This window comes from Hibiscus syriacus, unplaced genomic scaffold (genome assembly GCF_006381635.1).
Source record: "Hibiscus syriacus cultivar Baekdansim isolate YM2019G1 unplaced genomic scaffold, ASM638163v2 tig00111207_pilon, whole genome shotgun sequence".
In the NCBI taxonomy this organism is placed as follows: domain Eukaryota; kingdom Viridiplantae; phylum Streptophyta; class Magnoliopsida; order Malvales; family Malvaceae; genus Hibiscus; species Hibiscus syriacus.
This window is the reverse complement of record NW_024063019.1, coordinates 3,360,412-3,372,751: the sequence shown is the minus strand read 5'-3', so window position 1 is coordinate 3,372,751 and position 12,340 is coordinate 3,360,412.

Here is a 12,340-nt window from a genome sequence, read left to right as displayed (position 1 = left end):
TTCATAACAATAACTTTATACATTCATAATATCATCATCATAACTATAAATATAATGTATGTAAGCTATTATCATAACTATGGTATAAAGAAAGATTAAGTTAAAGAAAATCCCCCTTTGATTATTGAGAAAGGTTGGAAATGCAAGTCCATTTTTGACGCTGAATTGGATCACATCATCCACCCTTCTTTAAAGCGATTTGACCTCAAATCAAATGGTGGTTTCTTTTCAACGTTCCTCCATTCCATAGTTGTTGTTTCGTCAGAAATTGGGATCCCTTCTTTAGGCTCTTGAATGAGATATGCCCATGTAATTTTGCTTTGAATGTTTAGGTCCCTTGATATCCCAAAAGTTGTGTCTCTTAATACTCCAATAGGCACGATCATTGAATTCTCATAGGTCACATCCATTGGTTCTTGTAAAGACATGTCCTTTGAATGAAAAATGGTGTTCTTTTTACTGCTCAATGGACACATCTTTTGTATTCCCAAAGATCACTTCTCCTAAAATTCCTTTTGGAAAATGGTGTCTCTTGATACAACCTGCAAGTCAAAGAAACAATCTACATTTTCAAAGTTAGAATAATCATCTTCAACCTTTCATTCTGTCAATAGGCATTCTCGAATCAAGCACTTTGAGGAATAAGCACTTGTTCTCAGATCAGTTTCCTCCATGGTTGTTGCCTTTCCTTTCCTTATAGCCTCAACACTTTGCTTCATTTTGGCTTGATCATTCTAGACTTGTTTAGGCGTTAAAGGAGTAAGGATAATCTTCTTCCCTTTATGGTTGAACGAGTATTGTCTGGTAAAACAATCATGAATAGTCCTTTTTTCGTATTGCCATGGCCTCCTAAGAAGTAGATGGCTAGCGTGCATAGGGATAACATCACACATATCCTCATCTTTGTATTTGCCAATGGAAAAAGGAATTATCACCTGTTTGCTAACGTTGAGTTCTCCTCGTTCATTGAGCCACTGCAACTTATATGGATTCGGGTGCTTCATCGTTTTCAAACCATCCTTTTCCACCATTATTGTACTGGCCACATTAGTACAACTTCTACCATCTATAATAACAAAGCATACCTTTTCATTCACATGGCATCGGGTATGGAATATGTTTTCTCGCTGTGCATTGTCTTCCGTAACTTGAAGATTCAAATTTCTTATAATTACCAAGGCTTCTCCTCCATCAACGGGATCTGCAAGAGTTATTTCTTCATTGACTTCAGTAGGTACCTCTTATTCTTCTTCAGATTAAGATTCTATTTCACCATTTCTAAGTAAGAGCATGGTGTTCCTGTTAGGACATTGTGTAGCTACGTGGTCCCTCCCAAGACATTTAAAGCATCTAATGTCTCTTGTACGTTCAGTGATTTGCTTTCCTCGGTTGGGGTCTTTACTTACTTGCTGCGTCTTTGAAGATTCGACTTGTTCTTTAACATGAGGAGGAGTAGGTTTCTTTATGTTTGGACTCCATTTTGATGGTGTGGGTGCAACATTGCGAGATGTATGTCTCCTCTTTAGTTGTCTTTCAATCTTCATTGACATTTGCATCATTTCATCTAATTCGATGTAATGATACAATTCTAAGGTATTGGCAATTTCAAGCTTAAGTCCAGCAAGAAATCTTGCCATAGTTGCTTCACGATCCTCCTCAATGTTAACTCGGATCATTGCCACTTCCATCTCTTTGTAGTAGTCCTCCACACTCCTATCGCCTTGTTTAACATTATGTAACCTTTTAAACAAGTCACGGTGATAGTGAACAGGAATGAATCGTTTCCGCATAATACCTTTCATTTCAAGCCAAGTTGAGACCGGTCATTCTCCATTCCTCCTTTGGTTTAAGGTAAGTTGATCCAACCATATTAAAGCATAGTCTATGAACTCCATGGCTGCCAATCTCACTTTATTCATTTCGGAATAGTTGTGGCAACTAAAAACATGTTCCACTTTGCTTTCCCATTCGAGATAAGATTCAGGATTAGTTTTACCTTGAAATTGAGGAATTTTGATCTTGATATTACTCAGATTATCATCAACAATGGCACGTCTAGGGCCTTGGAATGCTACTTGTCCTCCCTCGTCAAAATTTTCTTGAACATCTTCTTCTGGAGGTGGTGGTGGTTATTATCTTCTAGGGACTCCATTATTACGGCCTGGTGGTAGATCCTGGCTTTGATCTATCTTTTCATGAAGATCATCGAACTCTTCACGAAACATTCTCATCATTTTGCCAATGAGTGCCTGTATTTGTAAGTTTGGTGTTCCTGTATTTTCTCTGGGGCTTTGAGACATGGTTAGTGCAAATAAAATGAATTGAAAACCTTACCAGCACACTCACAAAACCTCACTTGATCTCTCCAAGAAAATTCATATTGCACTCCACTCACTCTCGTGTTTGCACTCGGGGATATGATCCTTGCCTTTTTCTTGATCCCCCTTCTGATCTCACCCTCTTGTTTGCCTTTTTCCACTCGATTTCTCTCTTGTGGGTCATTTTTAAGAACTAACTCAAGATTGAGTAAGTCTCTTAGTTTGTGCATCGACTTAAAAAAATGGTTAGGGTATAGAAATGGTTATGGTATAGGGGTAGGATAGAAAAGGATAAGGTAATGAAATGAAAAAAAGATGAAAGAATAAAGAAGTGAAATAGTAATAAAATGAAGATATTTACAACTCAAGTTGCAACACTTACTATCTTCTTTCACAAGAAACAACAATGATACCTCCTTCTAGTTTGTTGTTGGGGTAGATTATATTGTGCTTCTCTTTGAGTGTAATTTGCAACTTGCTTCTTTCTTTGAATTTATGTTTTTCTTTTTCTTTTTCACTCCAAATTTGTTGTAGGAGTATTTTCTTTCTCTTTTTGTATTTCTTCTTTCTTTTTCTTTTTTTGTTGTTTTTGTTACAGCACTTGATTGTCAATCCAAAAAAGCTCTGATTACCGCTTGATGTAAGGCTAACCAGGCTTCTTCAATAATGGAGAAGTTGGCAACCTTGTTGTTTCCCAATCTAGGAGAGACACCAAATGCTACACATTGAATTGGAAGTAATCTACAAAAATTAAAGAAAGAATGATGTGATCCAATTCAGCATCATATTTACCATGGCTATTCCAACCTCTCCAGGGAAGAAACTTTCCATCTTTATACCTATAGATACTTATTTCATATGTTATAAGATAGTTATTTTCATATATATATATATATATATTATACCTATAGTTATTATGATAATAAGTTATCCATTTATATATGAGATACAAGTTATTATCATATACTATAGTCACATTTTTATATTATACAAGTTTATATACTTAGTTTATTTTTCTTATGTTACGCATGTAGGCACATTCGACCAACACTTAGGAGCTGCATTGGAGCATGTAACAGCAAGGAAACTTACATGGGATCGATTAAGAGAGCACAAGGAACAATTGGTGAAAAGTTGTCCGGAGGCCGTGAGCTCAGAGCTAGATTGAGCTGAAGATTTGAGCTACAAGATGACCTTATTTCAGCTGGGAAGTTGCACCATCATCATCACCACTTAGGACACTTCAAGAGGTACCTTTTCGCGAATAATTGCCACCTCAAGAGGTACCTTTTCACAAGGAGCTTCCCAAACATTCACCATGTTACAAGTCATCTAAGGCCAGCTCACCACCAGCACATTCACACCCAAAGTAGCTCAAACATGAAGGGTTACTTTTCCAAACATTGTGACCTTTCATGAATGATGCTGCCCATGAAGATGCCTTTTCAACAAGGAACACGTGGATGAAGAGATCACACCAATTGGAAGCTTAAATCACCAAGAGATATGAGCTAAAGGATCCATGCCTATTCGGCCACATCACATGCCGTGCACATGAGAGCCTTTGGCGCCCAACATGAAGAGACACACCACCATTCGGCCAAGAGAAGAAAATGGCACCAAGATGAACAAGCATGCTCATTCGGCCAAGGGAGTTGTCTTCCCATCCTTAGCCGAATCATCAAGCCCCTTTATTAAGGGTTAGTCGAACCATCACAAGCCCAAATGACTTGATCTTTCATTTTAAAACATTATGTATCTTTCTAAAGTCATGTATCTAGCCGAAACATCATGTAACCATTCGGCCAAGCCCTCTTATTTCCTATAAATAGAGTGGCTTGCCTTCATTTGTACTCATCTCATCTCATATATAAAACATACTCTTGTGAGTTATTTCTCTTCAAAGTTCTTTCTGAACTTTATCGATTAAGCAAGTATAATTCATATACTTGTGGCGTCATTCTTTCCATCTTGATTCCAAAATTCCTAGATTGATATCTAGTGGAAGACACTATCACCACCCCTCAAGCAAGTTTGTGAAGATCGGGATTCTGCTCCTTAGCACTATTTCATCTTTGGCGTGTTTGAGATACAACATCACCACCATTGTCATTTCATCATCACCTTCATCCATCTCTTCCATCAATTCTGCAGCCATCTCTATCCTTTCTTTATTTCATTTCATTCTTATTATTTATTTTCATTTCCTTTATTATATATTTCATTTCTTAAGACCATTATTAATATCATTTCTTTCTTATATTTATTGCAGCCAAGCTTATAATTCAAGGACATCAGTACTTGTCAATCCTAGATCGGGACAAAATAAGGCTATCTACTCTCTTCTCCCAAAGCGTGTAGATTCGCCTTACATCAAGCGGTAATAAGAGCATAGTTGGATTGACAACAAAAGTGTCATTGGCATGCAAAGCAAAAGAAAAATAGAAAAAAAAGTCTCCTTCATCAGAATTGGAGTGCAAAAAGAAAGAAAAGACAAAAAGAAGAAGAAAATTCAGAAAAAGAAAAGAAGAAAAGAAAAAGAAATTCAAAAAGAAAGAAAGCCAAAGAAAGTGCTCTACCATTGCAAAGTACATCAAAGAGGCCATCTACACTAAGAGAAGATAACCTTATTGTTTCTTGAGAAAGATTGCAGTAAGTGTTGTTTCTTGGATTGTAAGTCACCTCTTTCTTTTCTATACCTTTATTTTCCTTGTCTTCAACCATTTTATCTTTTAATACCTTTAAATCCTTTCTTCTATCTTTCCATTTCTTCTATTCTTTCTATCCTAACCATATTTGCAGCCGACACACATAAGGAAGGAATTAACTTGTTCTAATCTTGAGTAAGTCCTCAAAGGACTTAGCAAGAGAAATTGAGTGGAAAAAGGCTATTGAGAGAGTGAGATCAGAAGGGGAATTGTTAAAAGCCAAATATATATATTCCCGAGAGTAAACACGAGTGTTGAGTGGAGTGATCTTATCTTTTCTTTGGAGTGAAATTGTGAGACTTTGTGAGTGTGCTGGTAAGGTTTATTTTTGTTTTATTTACTAACCATGTCTCAAAGTCCTAAAGGAAATGCAGGTCAACCCAATTTGCAAATGCAAGCACTAATTGGAGAAATGATAAGAATGTTTCGAACAGAATTTGATGCTCTTCATGAGAAACTAGACCAAAGACAAGATCAACCACAAACCAGAAACAATGATATCCTCGGAGACAACAACCTCTTCCCGAAGATGATGTTCCAAATCCTTATGATGAAGAAGAACCAACATTGATACAAGGACCTAGGCGTGCCAATGTTGATGATAATATGAGCAACATCAAAATCAAAATTTCCAATTTCATGGGAAGACTGATCCATAAGCCTATCTTGAATGGGAAAGCAAGGTAGAACATGTGTTTAGTTGCCATAACTATTCCGAACTCAAGAAAGTAAGATTGGCAGCTATGGAGTTTGTTGATTATGCTTTGATATGATGGGATCAACTTACTATTACCCGGAGGAGGAATGGAGAGAGACCAATTTCAACATGGCTCGAAATGAAAGGTATCATGCGTAAACGTTTCATTCCTACTCATTATCACTAAGACATGTTTCAGAAATTGCAGAATTTGAAGCAAGGCCAACGGAGTGTGGAGGATTATTATAAAGAAATGGAAGTGGCAATGATCTGAGTCAATATTGAGGAGGATCGTGAAGCAACCATGGCTAGATTTCTAGCTGGACTCAATCATGAGATTGCCAACACACTAGAATTGTATCATTATATCGAACTAGATGAAATGGTGCAAATGGCTATGAAAATAGAAAGGCAACTATGGAGAAGACCTATCTCTTGTACTTCAGTGCCTACATCCTCAAGATTGAGTCCAAACAACAATTTGAGGAAGTCTACCACTATTCCTACCAAAGAGAAGGCTGAATCATCAAATGCTTCCCAAATTGGTAAGGAGAATCGAGGAAAAGAGATCCCTGAATGATCAAGAGACATCCGTTGCTTTAAATGTCTTGGGAGGGGACATATATCCACACAATGTCCCAACAGAAACACCATGTTACTACATGGAAATGGTGTGAACGAATCTGACCATGAAGAAGAATAAGCGCCACCACCACCAACAGAAGTTGAGGAAGAAACAAAAATTAGTGCTTTGGTGGAAGGTGAAGCCTTAGTGGTTAAAAGAAGTCTGAATGCCCAAGTAGTAGAAGATGACGCACAACGGGAAAACATCTTTCATACTCGATGCCATGTGAATGAAAATGTGTGTTTCATGATTATAGACAGTGAGAGTTGTACTAATGTTGCCAGTACCATCATGGTGGAGAAATTGGGATTGCAAATGTTGAAACATCCAAATCCCTACAAACTACAATGGCTCAATGAACGAGGTGAACTTAATGTCAACAAACAGGTGATGGTTCCTTTTTCAATTGGTAAGTACAAGGACGAGGTTATGTGCGATGTTGTTCCTATGCATGCTAGCCATTTACTCCTTGGAAGACCATGGCAATATGATAGGAGGACCATTCATGATTGTTTTACCAATTAGTATTCATTCAACCATGGAGGAAAGAAGATCATCCTAACACCCTTGACGCCTAAAAAAGTCCAAGTTGAGCAAATCAAGATGAAACAAAGTGTTGAGGCCATGAGGAAAGGAAAATCGAAGTTAATCCAGGAAGAAAACATTCCAAAAACAAGTGCTTATACATCTAAGTGCTTGTTACAAAGATGTTTACTGACGAGGCGCAAGGTTAATGAAGATTTTTCTAACTTTGACAATGCATGAATTTCCTTTGATTTGCAGGATGATCCAAGTGACATAATCCATCAATTTGGGAAATTAAAGGACGTGACCTTTGAAGAGACAAGAGGTGTGACTATTGAAGAGTAAAGAATGGTAACTCTTCATCCAAAGGACGTGATCCATCAAGAATCAAGAGTCATGCCTATTGAAACCCAAAGGGAAATGATTTTTAATCTAAAGGGTGTGACTTATGAGGACATCACCATTCTAGGAGTCACCACCTTTCATGAATCAATGCATCTATCTATGGAAAGGAGCATGATTTTTGGAATACAAAAGGGCACTAACGTTCAAACCCAAATGTCTTCAATAGACATGAACTTTGAATCTACATTTTTCAGGAAGTATTTCTTAACATTAAATTTGTTTGATCACATTCATACTAATGAAAGTTTTCTTTATTTTCAGGTTAAGAACTTCCAAAGCAGTCTTTCAACGGATATGAACCTTTTTGTAAAGATTGAATGGAAGGACACTGGGAAAAGACGATCATTCGATTTGAGGACAAATCGATTAAAAGAAGGGGAGGATGATGTGATCCAATTCAGCATCATATTTACCATGGCTATTCCAACCTCTCCAGGGAAGAAACTTTCTATCTTTATACCTATAGATACTTATTTCATTTGTTATAAGATAGTTATTTTCATATATATATATATATTATACCTATAGTTATTATGATAATAAGTTATCCATTTATATATGAGATACAAGTTATTATCATATACTATAGTCACATTTTTATAATATACAAGTTTATATACTTAGTTTATTTTTCTTATGTTACGCATGTAGGCACATTCGGCCAACACTTGGGAGCTGCATTGGAGCTAAATGGAGTATGTAACAGCAAGGAAACTTACATGGGATCGATTAAGAGAGCACAAGGAACAATAGGTGAAAAGTTATCCGGAGGCCATGAGCTCATAGCTAGATTGAGCTGAAGATTTGAGCTACAAGATGACCTTATTTCAACTGGGAAGTTGCACCATCATCATCACCACTTAGGACACTTCAAATATGTCCTAAGTCAAAATTTGTGAAATCGTACCTTTTCGCGAATAGTTGCCACCTCAAAAGGTACCTTTTCACAAGGAGCTGCCCAAACATTCACCATGTTACAAGTCATCTAAGGCCAGCTCACCACCAGCTCATTCACACCCAAAGTAGCACAAACATGAAGGGTTACTTTTCCAAACATTGTGACCTTTCATGAATGATGCTGCCCATGAAGATGCCTTTTCAACAAGGAACACGTGGATGAAGAGATCACACCAATTGGAAGCTTAAATCACCAAGAGATATGAGCTAAAGGATCCATGCCTATTCGGCCACATCACATGCCATGTACATGAGAACCTTTGGCGCCAAACATGAAGAGACACACCACCATTCGGCCAAGGGAAGAAAATGGCGCCAAGATGAACAAGCATGCTCATTCGGCCAAGGGAGTTGTCTTCCCATCCTTAGCCGAATCATCAAGCCCCTTTATGAAGGGTTAGCCGAACCATCACAAGCCCAAATGACTTGATCTTTCATTTTAAAACATTATGTATCTTCCTAAAGTCATGTATCTAGCCGAAACATCATGTAACCATTCGACCAAGCCCTCTCATTTCCTATAAATAGAGTGGCTTGCCTTCATTTTTACTCATCTCATCTCATATATAAAACATACTATTGTGAGTTATTTCTCTTCAAAGTTCTTTGTGAACTTTATCGATTAAACAAGTATAATTCATATACTTGTGGCGTCATTCTTTCCATCTTGATTCCAAAATTCCTAGATTGATATGTAGTGGGTTGAAGACACTATCACCACCCCTCAAGCAAGTTTGTGAAGACCGGGATTGTGCTCCTTAGCACTATTTCATCTTTGGCGTGTTTGAGTTACAACATCACCACCATTGCCATTTCATCATCACCTTCATCCATCTCTTCCATCAATTCCGCAACCATCTCTATCCTTTCTTTATTTCATTTCATTCTTATTATTAATTTTCATTTCCTTTATTATATATTCATTTCTTAAGACCATTATTAATATCATTTCTTTCTTATATTTATTGCAGCCAAGCTTATAATTCAAGGACATCAGTACTTGTCAATCCTAGATCGGGATAAAATAAGGCTATCTACTCTCTTCTCCCAAAGCGTGTAGATTCGCCTTACATCAAAGAAATTATTAAAATACAATATGAAAGAAGAAAATAAATGATAAGAAAATAAAATGGATAGAAATGATATCAAAGATGGCTGCGTAAGTATTATAGAAGAATCCTTCAAGAATTGATGAATTCGACCTCAAAATAATGTTGATAGACGAATGCCTTAATGATTATTGAAGGATAATTTATAGGTGAAAAGAATGAAGATGGCAATGTAATGGTAATGAAATTGGCGTGAAGGTGGTGGACTATGGTGATGTTATAGGCGTGAAAATGGTGATGGAAAATGGTGATGAACAGATAGTATCTTATAAAACTAAGAAGGAACCAATGCTATAAAGGAGCAAAGACTTGTTTCTTATAAGTCTTATAAGGGATGGTAGGAAAGGACTTTGACCCACTAGTTATAGGAAATAGGAACCAGAAGTATCAATGAAAGGGGTTTGACGCCACAAACTATGAAAGCTTGCATAATCGATATAGTTCTAAAAAGAACTTGAAGAGAGAAATATCTCACAAAGAGTTATTAATTGATCAAAGGGTTGTTTCTACAAATGAATGCCAAAGCCTATTTATAGACTTGTAAAGGCTTGGCCGAATAGATATATGCCTTTTCGGCAAAGTACATGTCTTAAAATGAAAATAAATGATGCTTGGATGAGGGGAGATGTCTTTGGCCGAATGGTTCCCTTGTCTCTTCATCTTGGCGCCAGTTTGAAACAAGATGATGCTTTGGCCGAATGGTTAAAAGCCTCTTCATTTTGGCTCTCATTTCATCCACATGCATGGCACATGTGTGGGCTGTTCATGACGCACTCACATGGGCAGCATAGGGGCTTATGGTGTGGCTTCTTCTGGGCATGAATTTGAGCGGCAACATAGGCATTACTTGGCATCAAACTTGCATCTAGGTGACATGGAATCAATGGGGCAACAACTAATTAAGAAAGGTCACATTTCTGTGAGATAACCTTTCATCATTTGAGCTACTTCCCATGAGTTTGAGCTGAAGTTGAGCTGGCCATAGATGAAGGACATGTGTATAAGTCATAGGACAGCTCCTTGTGAAATGGAACTTCTCGGAATGGCAACTCTTCACGAAAAGGTACGAATTCACAAAATTCGACCTACACCATATTTGTAGTGCTCTGTGTGGTGATGATGATGGTGCAACTCTCCAGCTGAAAAGAGGTCTCTAGCTAGCTCAAAAGTCTCATCAAGTGAGATATGAGCTCGGAGGTCAGCTGGCAACTTTGTCCCAAAATGTTCTTGAGCTGTCCCGGGGTTGTCCTAGTCACTTTTCCTTAGCTCGTTGACTCCAATGCTAGCTTTAAGTCAGCTCCCCATCATGTGGTCGAACATGTATCTACAAAATAAAGCATTTATAAGCTAAGTAATATAAGATATAAATATATAAATATATGGTTCATAACAATAACTTCATACATTCATAATATCATCATCATAACTATAAATATAATGTATGTAAGCTATTATCATAACTATGGTATAAAGAAATATTAAGTTAAAGAAAATCCCCCTTTGATTATTGAGAAATGTTGGAGATGCAAGTCCATTTTTGACGCTGAATCGGATCACATCATTTCTTGGTTTTTCATTTATTAAGGAACATTATGCTACTGACTTAGACTTTGGAGAAAGGTATAAGTTATGTGAAAGAGGTTGATACGCTCCAATCTAGCTCCAACTTTCTCCATGACTTGAACACACCATGGATGTTATTCAAAGCTATTTCTAAGGGAGTTCTTCCTTACCCTCTCTTATATTATATCATTCATACATTCTATTCTATCATAAGCATGCATTCACATGTTAGTATAAATTATCATAATAATTCCATCCTATGCCTAGTTGATCATGTCCTTCATATCATTCAAATATATGCTATGATTATATATCATTTCTTAGGATATTATTATTACATGTTTCCATTTATCATTTATTATGAATACTATGTTAAATGATATTCATGCATACAACATATATCCACAATGCTATTTCAAGCATGTTAAGTATGCTATATTAGTCTTGCATTCATTTAAGCATGATTATCACATATACATCAAGGCATCATAATTATCATTCATTTTATCAGCTCCTACACATTCATTTTAGATCTTAAGCATCATGAATTATCTTACACATATTATGAGATGATATATTTAGCTCATGACCTTCAATCATAGCTCACATTACCATATTCTTATATGGCAGCAAGGTATTTAGCTCATAACAACCCAATATCATGGACTTACCTTGTTTCCTTACACATATAGGTACATTGGAGTGTGATGCTTGGTGGATGATTTGGACGTCCTATGCAGCTCACAAATAGCTCACAAAGTACAAGGCAACTCATGGAACACTAAGGAAAGCTCGATTCAACTGAAGGAGCTTAAGGCTAGCTAAACTCAGCTAGTGATAGGGGAGCGATGGCGGATTGATAAACGTTGCTCTTGTTGAAGAATCAAACCTTGAAAATATCTAGACTCGATGAAGAATAATAAGGGATGAATGGGAAAGGTGGTGGTTATAGATAGAGTTCTTTAGGGTATCTTTTTGGTGCTGGAAACAAGATAAGAAATAAGATTAGAACAAGATAAAGAAAAGATAAAGGAATTGCAAATATAATAAGATAACCAATAAATCAAAAGATCTCCTTTATTAAGGTGAACGGTAAAGATGACTGATGACGTGGATGGATATGTGGAAAATCAATGGATAAAGTCCTATCGAGCCCTCCTAGTTGCAATGAAAAGGCAAACATGATAATATGGCTCTAACCAACCCTCCTAGTCGCGATGAAAAGGCAAATTGGAGTGTGAATATTATTCTACCTCACAAGAACTTGAAAGAACTGAAGGAGAAGAAGCTTCGAAGGCACAAGGCAATCAGCACTTGCAAAAACGAACTCTCGTTGTATTATTAATAAAAGAAATATTGATTTACAAAGTTGAATGAAGCCTCCTTTATATTGGGGATGAGTTCTAAAGGTCCTAAATAACTAATGAATAAAA